The sequence below is a fragment of the Thunnus thynnus genome, chromosome 4 (genome assembly GCF_963924715.1).
Source record: "Thunnus thynnus chromosome 4, fThuThy2.1, whole genome shotgun sequence".
NCBI lineage: Eukaryota > Metazoa > Chordata > Actinopteri > Scombriformes > Scombridae > Thunnus > Thunnus thynnus.
Window position 1 is genome coordinate 1555430 of NC_089520.1, and position 13750 is coordinate 1569179.

Below are 13750 nucleotides of genomic sequence, written 5' to 3' on the forward strand. Positions count from 1 at the left end.
AACAGCAAAATAAGCTGTTTGGCAATGGCAGAGAAGATTTGGCAATTTTTCATGGGCGCAACCCACATACTCAGCTCTGCTGCTCATCCCACAAATGCATGTTCCTTACAAATGTGGCACCATTTAAAAGGGAAATAAACAGGCTTTCCAACGGTATAAGATTTATTGCCAAGAAGCATTGTTACAACAAAGAAATAATCTACCAAACACTAATTTCCTTACTTTTTGTGCTACGTTTATGTTTTGCAGGAAATGTAACGCTGTCTGATTTAAATTTTCTGTCACCACAATGAGAAAATGTTGTTAATTAACATATTTGGCAAGTTGCAAAAATGTTAATACTGAACGTAAGAGTGAAATGTCCAGAGACGACATACCGAGTTAGTTTTTTCCACCAAAATATCAGATGTTGCAGTAAAATCTCTGCTGGTAGAGACTGCAGCAGCATGAAAGTGTTTGTGGTTTGTGTTCAGACTCTTGCAGCACTTGGTTCAGATCTGAGAAAGATCCTGGTCTCTGTTTAATACAGAGAAAAGTCTGCAGTGACTTAAAGCTCAACATGTTTACGAACATTTAAGCGAAACCAGCATCTTTCACTAACCTGAACCAAACCTGATCACTCACAGGACTCAGGATGTGAACCCGGGTCTCTGCTGTCAGAGTTCTGCACCATACACCCTGACCTCTGACCTCTGACCAGTCCAGTGTGATGTGACTGAAGCAGCCAGTTATAATATTAGCTGTCATATTATCTGTTTATAAAAACTATCTTGTGAAAAGTTTGAAAGTTCTACCAGAAATCTCCCATATGGTCTAGCGGTTAGGATTCCTGGTTTTCACCCAGGCGGCCCGGGTTCAACTCCCGGTATGGGAACTGCTTTTTTTTTTTTTGCTTTTAAATTGTACTGTTTGTTATTGTGCTGTTATATGTTGTAATTGTGACCTGCAGATGAAAAATGAGCTTTGAGCTGAATCTGCTGCAGTACATCAAATGTTAACATTTATGTTTAACACTGTAAATGGTCCCAATAAATACAATACAAGACAATCTTTCATAATCAATCACTGATCTTTTTGTTGAGATGACATCAGGATATTTAACTCGTATTTCCTCACATATAACGACTGCAGATCCATAAGTGTTTGTACTCTGTTTCCTTCCAGATATGAGCAACATGTCAACAGCATCAGATCTCATGTAGCTGCACTTTCTGTAAATCAGATGAACTGCAGCTCGTTTACATCTATGGTCTCAGTAAACACGGCGCTAAGGTTCATGTACAATAGTTAAATACCATTTAACTACTGCATACATAAATGTAACAAAATAATTATAATAATAAACAGACATGAGCATAAATACACATACAACCACAGACATATTCATATATGCAGAGAACAGTTTGCTTCCCTTTCACTGAATGAGAAAGACTGTATGTGCACTTTTACAAATGTTACGAAATATACAAGTGTTGTTATTTCCTGAACAATGTTGTCTTGTATATTAAAGACTTCTGTCCTCCTTGCAGACAGTGACAGGTTCTTTTTTTAAAAAATATAGTTTTATATTCTTATTTTGGTAAAGTCAAGATGAATAATTTGTGTAAACTGTCGGTTCTGTCTGCATCAGCATCTTCCTTTAAATAGAATATAACTCAAACCAAGTGTCAGGTATAATGTCGTCTATTGTGTGCGGCTCAACCAACATTCCTGCAAAGTGTCTGACAGCAAACATCTGAAAACTGAAGAATTCAACGACACAGTTTCAATTATTGATAAGCAGTGTGGAGGGTGAAGATGAAGTCCCTCGGCTGCGATGCCTGAGCGGATTGAGGAAGGTCACGATAAACAATATATGAGCGAGTTAGAGACGGGGGGGGGGGCTGCTATCGACTGTCTCCGAAGGTCTTCGAGGATCTGAAATGTTGGACCTGATCTCAAACAGACTCGTGGAAAACCTTCCCAAACCTACATATTAGATATATTTTCAAAATAAAAGAGGTCTGAAAGAAAGAACAGCAGCGTAATGATCAATTAACAAGCAGCGATGTAATAATCACGTCCTAAGATTAAATGCAAAATCATAGAAACAGAAATAATTTGTTGTTTTCTATAAATAATAATTTATTAGGCTTTTTTCTAAATATAAAAAGAAAATTAGCAGCATGACAGCAGGAAACCGCACTCTGCATCGCAATAAGGAAAAAACAAAATTGCAATTATGTTGATAATCAATTAATCATATAAGCCATTTTCAAAAGCAGAGATGCAGATGGTGTAGAAGTGTGTGTGTGTGTGTATCCGAGTTTTTGCAAGGGTAAAAAATGTCTGTTTTACATAAATTCCTACTTAGTCCGTCGAACACGTCTCGATTTCCGTTTCAGCTCAGAGTGAGATACGACTTCTTCTCGATGGCTCGCAAATTTAAGTCCACAGGAAGTGAAGCGGGGAAGTTATTTATGTCTTAATGAGTCATCGCCGGTCTGCCTCCAGCAGACAGGCATGACTAATCAAACTGGCTGTTTGTGGAGGTCAGACGGAGGAGAAAACGCCCCGAGCTGCGACCGCGACACCGGCAGCGAGAGGCTGTGAGTTAAACAAGTTCACAGTTTATGTGCAGAAACTGTGTTTTTGTTTGTAATTTTCTGAGTCATAGCTTCTGGTTGAAATGAGCTGGAATCTAAAAAAAAAACACCTTCATGCTTCATGCTGACGCAAAACCATGATTCAGTCATACTGTAAGGATGTTAGTGGTATAAATGACTAAGTGAGATGACTGAAGTGATTAATGTTAGAGGGTGTTAGAGGGTAAATACACCCTCAGAAACACAGAGGTTCAACAGTCAGGAGCCAAAATAAACATTAAAGCTGTTTGTCTTGCTGTAATCATTCCTCCTGTTCATACTGACCATTAGAAGATCCTTCATAATGACCTTACTTACCTCCTTCTGGTCAAAAATGTATTTCATAGTTTATCTGAAGCTAATATGAAGCTTCAGCGTCCAAATGAGTCAAATCAAGTAGATATCTTTCAACGTTACAGTCTTTTTAGTGCCAAAGTTCCTCTTTTTGTTACTATACTTCCACCTGCAGCTCAACAGGGAAACACTGTCCGAGGAAACACAAAGAGGGAATTTGATGCTAAAAAGACTGTAAATGTGTCAGATATCCACTTGATATGACTAACTCAGACTGCTGAAGCTGAATAGAAGCTTCACATCTACTTTTAAATGACTGTGTGGACACACTGTGGATTTTATCCTCCATCACTAACATTGAAAGCACATTTGAAGGATCTTTTAATATCCAGTATGAACAGGAGGAATGATTACAGACACCTGACTGCTGGTTTAACACACGCTTGAAACATCATGAACCTTTAAGTTCATTGGTTTTTGGCATCTTAACACATAACAAATGCAGGTGCACAAAAAGGACAAATTACTAAACAGCAACAGAAACTGAAACTAACATTCAAGGACGTATTTTCAAAAGCCAAATGATGATCTGTGGTCCTGGAAATTTAGCCGTAAAAACGTGTAGATGGGAAATACTGACCAGCGTTTGACTTATCTGACTGTACTCTCAATCAGATCTCAATTTACCAAAACACAGAGCAGCAAGCGGCGACCCCTCGATCAGCTGTTGACTGAACAAATGATCGGGTGGGAACAAAAGCTCAACTGATGTTTTTTTTTCTTTTTCTTCCTGAGCTTTTGTTACTGTCAACCATCCGGCAAGAAAACCTCAAGACCAGGATTTTCTGAAAGCAATAATTACCTGTCTGACCTGTGTTTCTAACTGAGGCGGAGAGAAGAGGTAATACAAGAGAAAACGATTATGTTCCATTTCCGTGCGCTGAATCTGAACGGTCATTTTTCTGCTGTAACAGAAAAAAAATAATGTTATCCCAGTCCCCTGCATCTTCAGTTTAGCACTGAGTCTGCACTTTGAACTCTTTAGTTTATCTTCAAACCAGTTAGCAGGATTGTCACACACAGCTCTGTCTGCTACAATTACATTTATATACTGCCAGTCACACTTATTATGTTCTCTGTGTTGGTGGTTTGGACATCTTTTTCTCTGTTTAATAGGACTTCCAGCCAGAATCTCTCAAGTATTTACTAGGGGTGTAAAGATTAACAGATGTGTATCGGAAAATTCATACAAGAGTCAGACATTCTGCTACAATGATACATAACTGCAGATCTGACGTGAATTTTTGCACAAAATTTGGACAAAAAATTGATACACCTGTCAAAAACCTTTCTGCACTGAGCCTGTGTTTCCTCTCCTGCTGCCTCGCTACGTTTCACAATCACACACCTGCTTTACACCACATTCCCACACTGAAAGAAATGACGTCTTCAAAACGTGCAGCGGTGTCATAAAATGTGTCGGGGGAACCACAAATCCTGCTAGCTGCTAGCGTTAGCAGCTAATGCTAATTGTCCCTGAGCTCCTTCTGGTTACTGAAGCCACGAGATGTTTTATTTACAGGTACAAGTTATCCAATGTATCACTGCTCATGTTTCATATAGAAGTATGGCAGCGGCAGACACACTTTTATGGAGTGTTTATGATTTAGTATTTAAATTAAGAAATGAAGAAATGTATTGTTTATTTCAGTCAGAAGGTAGAACAGGTTCTCCGCTAATCAGAAGATCAGCAGTTTGATCTCCCGGCTCCTCCAGTCTGCATGTTAAAGTGTCCTTCAGCAACATACTGAAGAGCTCCTGAAGGCTGTTTCATCACTGTGAATGTGTGTTTGAGTGATCAGAAGACTAGAGAGGCGCAATATAAACGCAGCCCATTTACCATTTTACCATCACACTTGTTATCAATAAAAGAAAAAAACATCTGTTTGTAATTGCAGCTTTGTATCGCAGTGTATCATATAATTACCAATGTATCTGTATCGGATTTTGTATCTAGCTGTGTATCAAATCATCTGAAAGGGAGAAACATCCCTTTTATGTACAGAGGATGCATGTGTAGCCTGGTGAGCTGAAGATTTATTTCAAGATTCAAGAGACTTTATTGCTGTTTCAGAGGAACAAGGTACATGTACACTGGAATTAAGTCAAAATTAAATAAAAAAAGAAAGTACCAAAGGACTGAGAGAGAAGTTGGGTTACACTAATAAAAGGAAAACAAAGGAAGAACCTGCCACAATGTACCACAAACACCGTTTTAATGACTTTTTGACTAGATGGAGCCCGCAGCCGTCCACACTTCCAGGTTTTCTATTTGTGTGCTAAAATATATCAGCAGCCAGTAGAGACAGATGTTATGCTGCTGCCTCTCCGGCTCCCTGCTGCTACACACACTGATACAGCATGTGACTTAGTCATTTCACTGACATACATCACACATATATGATACAGCTCAGCATTGTGTGTGTGTGCTCAGTGTTATGCAGCAGGTCCCATTATGAAGCTATTTTATATAACATATGGTGGCAGCTGAATTATTATACATCTGTTTTTGTACTTTTGTTTACTGCAGAGGATGGATGTCTGGTAATTAGTACCTTGAATTTGGGAAATTCACAATACTGTGATACTGTGACCACATGCTCTTTGTCTTTCTTTATTTGATGGTGCTGCACTGATTCATTCACTATAGCATATCTTCGTCATGAGAAGTTAGCTTTAGGCTTTAGCTCATGGTCAGCAAAAAAAAATATCAATTGGGAACCAGGAGCTTCAAAATATGGAGCGCACACTCTGGAAACACGTCCCGCTACCTAAGCTAACACTAGCTTACTGGGAACACCAACGCTGTGTCTCAAATCGCATACTTCTGTTCATGTAGTACAATGTGTACGCTATATATTACTGGCGTAGTGCGCAAATTTTGACAGGGTAGTGTTGTCTCAAATCAAACACAGCCATTGTGCACTTACTGGAAATGACGATCGCAAATTAGCATTAGCTAGCGTTAGCATTCACGCTATCAAATCATTACAGACTGTTAAATTAACCCAAAAAACATACTGATGGCTTATATCCGATAACAGTATAGTGGTACTTAGTGCTAAAAAACACATGTATAACTTACATTTGTATAATGTGGCGATGTTCACCGTAGTTACAACGTGAAAAGTGGTCCCTCCTCTTCCGCTACGTAGCCAAGATGGCGACCATTGAGGGCGAGAAGTATCCCTAGTTCCACACTCAACTTTTTGATCGTTTTGAGTGCACCATCCAGGTTCTCACAGTGCACAGTGCATTTTTCCGTACTGCTCAGTGTGAACGCACTTATGCACTCAAAATGTTACGTGTAAGTACAGAAGTATGCGATTTGAGACACAGCACAAGACTTCAACAGCAAAATAAGTTTGAAAATCCATCAGTGATGCAGCCTGAGAGAGAACAAGAAAGTCTTCTTCCTCTAGATCACAACATTGCTAACTGTCATCGTGTCTCTCTGTAAACCGTCATGTCTGACTGAACCTGAGGAGGAACGTTAATGTAAAAGTCTGTCTGAATGACAACGAGCACCTTAACAGAGAGATGAAGCAGCAATGTTACGTATTAAGAATTCCTGAGAAAGAGTTCCTGCATCTAAATATGAATATTTAAAGTTTGGAAACTATTAACATCGGTTAGAAAACTAAGCATTTCCTGGAGATTCTGGCGTACTTCCTCTGAGGCAGCGGCAGCATGAGGAAGCTGGTTTGTGATGATTCATGCCGCAGGTTCAAACTGATGGTCAACATGGGAAAATCTGACAGAGAGAAGTGTTTGATTAATGTTCTCATCTGTGAAGGTTGCCTGTGAGAAAGCCTTCGAGCAAGGCACTTCATCAGTGACTGTAGGAGCTGCAAAAACAATCTACTTGTTCCTATTCGTCATCGTTTGCATCTGTTTACCAAAGATTCATCATTTCCTCTTGTTTGTTAGAATAATCATTAGTCCAAAAGAAGTAAAAATATTCAATAATTTGCAAAAAAAAGACACAAAAATTAGAGGGAAATCTGAAAAAATAAGCATCACTTTGTGTAGCGTAAGTCTTTTTCCTCTTCCCCCCAGTTGGAAACCAGTGTTTCCAGTAATTTATTAGGTCCAGTTGAATTATTACAGTCATGAAAGCTACATTAGTGGATAAAAGTCTTGTATATTTTTTGTGGTTTATAGAAATAGACAATAATAATATATATAATATTGTTACATGAGCTTATCTTTCAGTTTTGTTCTCACAATAAGTTTCAAGTCTGTCTTAAACCAGCAGTCAAGTATCCATAGTAACAGTGAAAGAGGTTTTCCTCGCTGTAATCGTTCCTCCTGTTCATACTGGATATTAAAAGATCCTTCAAATGTGCTTTCAATGTTAGTGATGGAGGCCAAAATCCACAGTGTGTCCACACAGTCATTTAAAAGTCTGTGTGAAGCTTCTATTCAGCTTCATCAGTCTGAGTTAGTCATATCAAGTGGATATCTGACACATTTACAGTCTTTTTAGCATCAAATTCCCTCTTTGTGTTTCCTCGGACAGTGTTTCCCTGTTGAGCTGCAGGTGGAAGTATAGTAACAAAAAGAGGGACTTTGGCACTAAAAAGACTGTAACGTTGAAAGATATCTACTTGATTTGACTCATTTGGACGCTGAAGCTTCATATCAGCTTCGGATTAACTTTTAAATGCATTTTTTGCACAGAAGGAGGTAACTGAGTGCATTATGAAGGGATCTTCTAATGGTCAGTATGAACAGGAGGAATGATTACAGCAAGAAAAACAGCTTTAATGTTCATTTGAGCTCCTGACTGTTGGTTTAAGACACACTTGAAATAATGTGAGCCCGTCCTGAGCCAAACTAACAATGAATTGATCTTTTATTACGTGTATTTTTTTTGGTCACGGTTGCGTCTTGACTTTGGACTGAAGTTCTTTAAGAAATTTATAATGTACAAAGTCCAGAGGTTGTGATATGCAGCACAACAAGCTAGCGAAGCTGTAAACAGAACTTTGTTTCTGCACATGCTCAGTAGCGTCTGCCTTACACAGAACTACTCTCTGGAGACTGAAAACGTGATGCAGTTATTAGTCTTTGGAACCGTTTCTAAACAAACTGACGTGACCAAACTTCTTCATGATGAAGGAACATGTGACCCAGTGCAGCGCTGTGACTCACTGACATGTTTTTAATAAGATATATCAGCTTTGATACACACACAATGCTTGTTAGTAGATCAGTTCATTGTTGGTTTGGCTGTGTGAATGAGGTTTCTCCAAACATATCCTTTAAGTCGATCATCCCTTTGGATCTGCATCGTAAAATCACAACTGTGTCTGTGTTTGCTTCATAGTCATCAATTTTTTTTCACAGATTGTCTTCACCTCATGGTCTGTTGTCTGTTTCTGTCTGATTATAATTTGTTTTTCTCCTTTAATGCGCTCTCCGTCTGCCTCTGACCGTCTTTAGTCTGTATTGTTCTGAGTATACAGACAGTGAATGTGTCGCTCTTTACCAGCTTCCTCATCTATCAGCCTGTACGTGTGTTGGCATTAGTATAGAACTGCATTGACGCATCACACTTTGCTCAACTCCTCTGTCTTGCATTGAAGCCTGTTGTGTTCTGTCTGATCAACGACACCTAATAAATACGCGGATCAGCCTCCTCTTTGTGTTTAATGCGTCGAGCTCTCTGAACTCCTCTCTGTTGATGTCAGTTTAAAGTGGGGGAAGCAAATGAGGCGACATGAAACTAATGTCGGTATGAATATGGACTCGTACATTAGAGTCGACCCGAGCCCGGAGCGAGAGAACATTTGTTTTGCGTTTGTCTGTTTGCTCACCCTGAAACTAAGGATCAATCACAGGAGCACGAACACATGGACCGACTCCAAACACACACACACACAAGAGTAATGAATATTTCACAGACAGACCTGACAGGCATCAAACATACTGTAATGAACCATACATGCATCTGTAAATGAATAAGCATGAGCACAAAAATCAAGCAGATTAAACACCTTCTCCTGAAGCTATTAGAGATGTTCTGTTGTTTTATTTTAGTCTAACGTGACAGTAAATTAAATATGTTTGTATTTTGGACTGTTGGTCTAACAAACCAGGCAATCTGAAGACATCACCTTGGGTAACTGTGACAGACATTTTTCACTGTTTTCTGGCATTTTACAGACCGAGCGAATCACAGATAATCAGCAGATGAATCGATAATGACTAATCGTTAGTTGCAGCCCAACAACAACACAGTGGACTGACTGTTTCTGTAGTTCCAATAACTCCAACAGAGTGAGACGTCTTCCTTCTAGAAGATCTCCTCACATCAGTTTTCATTCATATCAGATCTTCAACTTAAGAAGATTAATGATGTCGGATGTTAAATATTGGTCAAAGTTCAAAAAACTTGGTGAATGTATGTAAAAATGCTGCCTGTAAGTCGAAGCCCAGGTTTTAGCTGCTCTGACGCTATATTTGTAATGGTTGTTTTCCATTAACAGACATCCATTCTGTAATCTTTGTCGCTACGTTTTTTTCCATGTGTTGTTCACGTTGTCCACTCTTATATTCTGGATGTGATTCAGCTCCAACATGTACGGATGGATTTGAGAAGTTTGGAGTAAAGAAGGAGATAAAGAAGTGAAATCCTGCTACTATAGTTTGTTTACGTAGCCTCCGGAGCCGGAGGAAGCTTCCTGAAGCTGACCAATCAGAACAGAGTGGGGTCATCAGGAGGCGGGCCTTAAGGAGACAGGAGCTAAAACGGCCTGTTTCAGACAGAGGCTGAACTGAGGGGCTGCATAAAGGACCAGTAGAAGATAAATAAGGAGTTTTTAACTGGAAACCATGTAAATATTAGGGGTGTGCCCGAATACAAATACGTTATTTGGCAAAGCACAAATAGTGGGGTTTTTTTTAATGAATATTTGTTTCATACAAATATTTTTAAAATTATTTGTTTTCGGAAAGAAAAAAAACAAAACATGTTAAATACCAGAGTGCAGGTCAGTTACATCACTATCTCAGTGTCTCTCCTCTGCTCCACTGTGACGTCTATCAGCAGGTCTCAATGAGGGGAGTCACATCCACCTGCTACATGACGCACATTTCCTAATTTGGACATCACTCCCGGAGTTGGGGGTGTTCCCCAGAGATAAAACTGAACTACTGACACAGGTGAAGTGCTCCCAAGGGAACACTTCATAAACACTTATTGTAACACTTTAATTTTCTAAAATTAAAAGCATAATAATAAAAAAAACAGGATTTTTAAACCTCTTTCCACTTCTTTTCAAATAGAAAATACAAATACAAATACTGGGCTCTCTGCACATCCCTAGTATATATATATATATATATTCCAGCAGCCCCAGAATATAAATACAGACCTGGATATTTGCAGAACATGTCTCATTTATCAAACTCTATCGGGAAGTTCCTAGAGACTTTCATTCACACAAAACCAGCCATTGAAAACCAACCCACAACACCTGAGGTCCTGAAGAAGAAGAAAGAAAAAAAAAAAAAAAACTGGCACAGTTTTAAAAGTCATTCCTCATTGTGTCTGTTTCCTGGCACTTTGGTCCCCGAACAAAACCCTCCAACCCCTGCGGCTGCCAGAGACACTTCACCGACTGAATATATGAACCATCAGTCTCTTTGTGTGACATTCTTTATATCAAATCAGCTGCTTTCTGCCATGAAGTAAGTTTATAATGCTTGTTTACAATGCAATCAATTCCTGAATGTGGCCTTCACTCTTTAAAAGCAGACAGGCTTTAAAAGACAGCGGTTGTGTCAAATGCATCTCAATGTGTTCAGTGACGCCAGCGTCTCCACAGAACCTGCTCTCTGTGGTGATTTAATTTGAAAGCATTATACTATAAACACGTTACAGCATGAAGAAGCTGGTTTGTGATGATTCACAGTGTTGGTTCAAACTGATGGGCCGCATGGGGAAATCTGACAGAGCGAAGTGTTTGATTAATGTTCTCATCACTGACGGTTGCCTGTGAGAAAGCCTTTGAGCAAGGCACTTAATCAGTGACTGCAGGAGGGCTGAGCATTTCACCAGACACCTGCTGGCTGCGGGAACATGCATTTGACTAAATTGAACTTTTAAGGCAATATTTTAGGTCCAGTAAGATTATTATAGTCAGTGGAATATAAGACTTGGAGGTTTGAATATACTGTATATAGTAGGGATGTGCAGAGAGCCCAGTATTTGTATTTGTATCTGTATTTGTTGAGGCAGCAAAATTATTTGTATTTGTATTCGAATAAAAGTGGAAAGAGGCTTAAAAATCCTCTTTTTGTTTTTATTACACTTATAATTTTAGAAAATTAAAGTGTTACAATAAGTGTTCATGAAGCGTGTGTCAGTAGTTCAGCTTTATCTCTGGGGAACACCCCCAACTCTGGGAGTGATGTCCAAATTAGGAAATGTGCGTCATGTAGCAGGTGGATGTGACTCCCCTCACTGAGACCTGCTGATAGACGTCACAGCGGAGCAGAGGAGAGACACTGAGATAGTGATGTAACCGACCTGCACTCTGGTATTTGACTTGTTTTATTTTTCTTCCTGAAAACTAATAATTTTTGAAATATTTGTATGAAACAAATATTCGTAAAAAAAACCCCACTATTCGGGCACACCCCTAGTATATATACTACTGGTAATTTCCCATTTTTCCAGTTGTTTTTGAAATTTAAGCGGATCAAGTCCAGTGAATAACCTTCAGTGGTACAAAGTTGAACAGTAAACTGCCAGAAGTAAAAAAAAAAAAAACACAACAAAAACCAAAAAACATTTAGGTCAGAGTTATAAAATTTCAGGGATCAAGTAATCAGTTAACAACTCACAGCTTCTCTGCAGTAATGGAAGTGATGAAGCCTTGAAATGCAAACAGTTCCTGCAGGTGTTTCAACTTTAATTACTTACTTCCAGACCTTCTGTCTTTATAAAAGCCAGGATGTGGAAGCCTGATGTTCTGGGGCTCTTTTGTTGGATCCAGAGTCAGTGACCTGCACAGCCTCCCGCAGAGCCACGCAGCAGCCTCTGGTCTACACCCAGCTGGTCAGGTGTTCAACCTACAGCAAGATAATGATCCACAACAAACCTCCAGACTTCACAATCATGAAACCAGCACCGTCATCGAGCTGGTTTGGGATGAACTGGACAGAAAGGTGAAAGCAAAGCAACCTGAGAGGGAAACACACTTAACTTCTGCAACAGTGTTGGAAAAACTTTCAACATTATTTTATTGTTATTGTAGAAAAAAATCATCTGTTATGTCTGCAAACGGCGGCTACTTTGATGAGTCAATAGATTAAATTATGTTAAATAAAAAGATTACATGAAAACTCTTGACTAGTAGTGTATTTATATACGTGTGTGTGTTTTTTTTATAGTCTCTTATCACCACAAATAACTAGACTCAACAATCAAGTGTATAAGATTAATCATAAATAAAAAATAAATCACAGTGTTGTGTTTTTGCTGTTTTTGCAGCATTACAATTCAAAATTATTAATCTGTACTTTCAACTGCATACAATAATTACCTTATTCCTTCTCCATTATGTACAGTTTTGCCAAGTCATACAGTACCAGTCAAAAGTTTAGTTTCCAAACTATCGACTACTGTTTTTGTATCTGCAGTAAATTTATGTGGCTACACTTTTGGTCACAACTGAACTTCTGCTACAACTAAAATTCTTAAACATTTTCTCCAAACCCTGAACAGCTACAGTACAGTTTGAAAAATCTAGAGTATAAAAGAAGTGTGTGTGTGTGTGTGTGAGTGTGTTTCCTGGTGAACCCTCTCTGTCACAGCACCATGTGTATTTTGGTCTTCTGGCTTTGATGTCATTCCACGGCACAATTATCTAACACAATAATTACCATGTGAGCGGCAGATTTTGCCCGCAGACCTCTCTTCTCTCTATAGCGGTTGCACGACATAACAAAACGACACTAAGCAGCTAATAAGACGGCCTTTGAAGTCTGCCGAGGTCTAATTTGTTCCTATCAAGCGGTCGTGTGCGAGCCCCGTCGGCTGTCGAGGCGAGTCCTCTGCCCCTCGTCTGACACAAGATGTCTTGTACTTATCGCGTGTGCGGGCTGTAATCACAATGAGTGTGACCGAGATGTGCTTTCTGTCAGACCTTTTTCCCTCATGCTAAATGGGATCTTTACCCCACCTCCACCCCTCCTCCTCCTCTCTCTGCTCTTTGCAGTCTCATCTTTTAGATTTTTTTTTTTTTTCAACCTCCACAAACTGTATTTTTTTTTTTATTTCTGCTTCTTCTCAACCTCCTCAGGCTTTATATTTTCACGACGGCTGATGGTGTGACTTTGCGCTGAGAGGCAGAGAGGCGTCTTTGATGAGCACACAGGATTTTCTCGCCCGTTTGGTATTTGGGTGAACTTGACTGTGTCTAAGTGGGAGGAGAGGAACGGTAGGGAGTCATTAATGAGCCAGCAGCACCGAGCAGTTTTGGTTGTTTTGTATTTCAGCTCGAGTTACCTGCTTTACTGTTTATCAGCGTAGGTTGTAAAGAGATTTTATTTTCATTTTGACTACACCGGCTGGTTAACGGCTCTAACTTTATTTTATATTTCCACAAGTTTGGTTAAACTGTTTTCAACAGCGGATACTGATCAACCAGCAGCAACACAATAACCAAGTGATTCATACCTCCCACTTTAAAAGGATCATTCTGGTGATTTTCTATATTTTTCTTCATGTTTGGATCCAAACCAACAATGAACTGATC

At 39.3% G+C, this 13750-nt stretch overlaps 1 non-coding gene across 1 annotated transcript; it reads left to right on the forward strand.

The window, feature by feature from the left end:
* The first annotated feature begins 802 nt into the window (after positions 1–802).
* Positions 803–874, forward strand: trnae-uuc (transfer RNA glutamic acid (anticodon UUC)). The gene has a single exon. It is a non-coding gene; the product is annotated as a tRNA-Glu (tRNA).
* Positions 875–13750: the final 12876 nt, after the last annotated feature.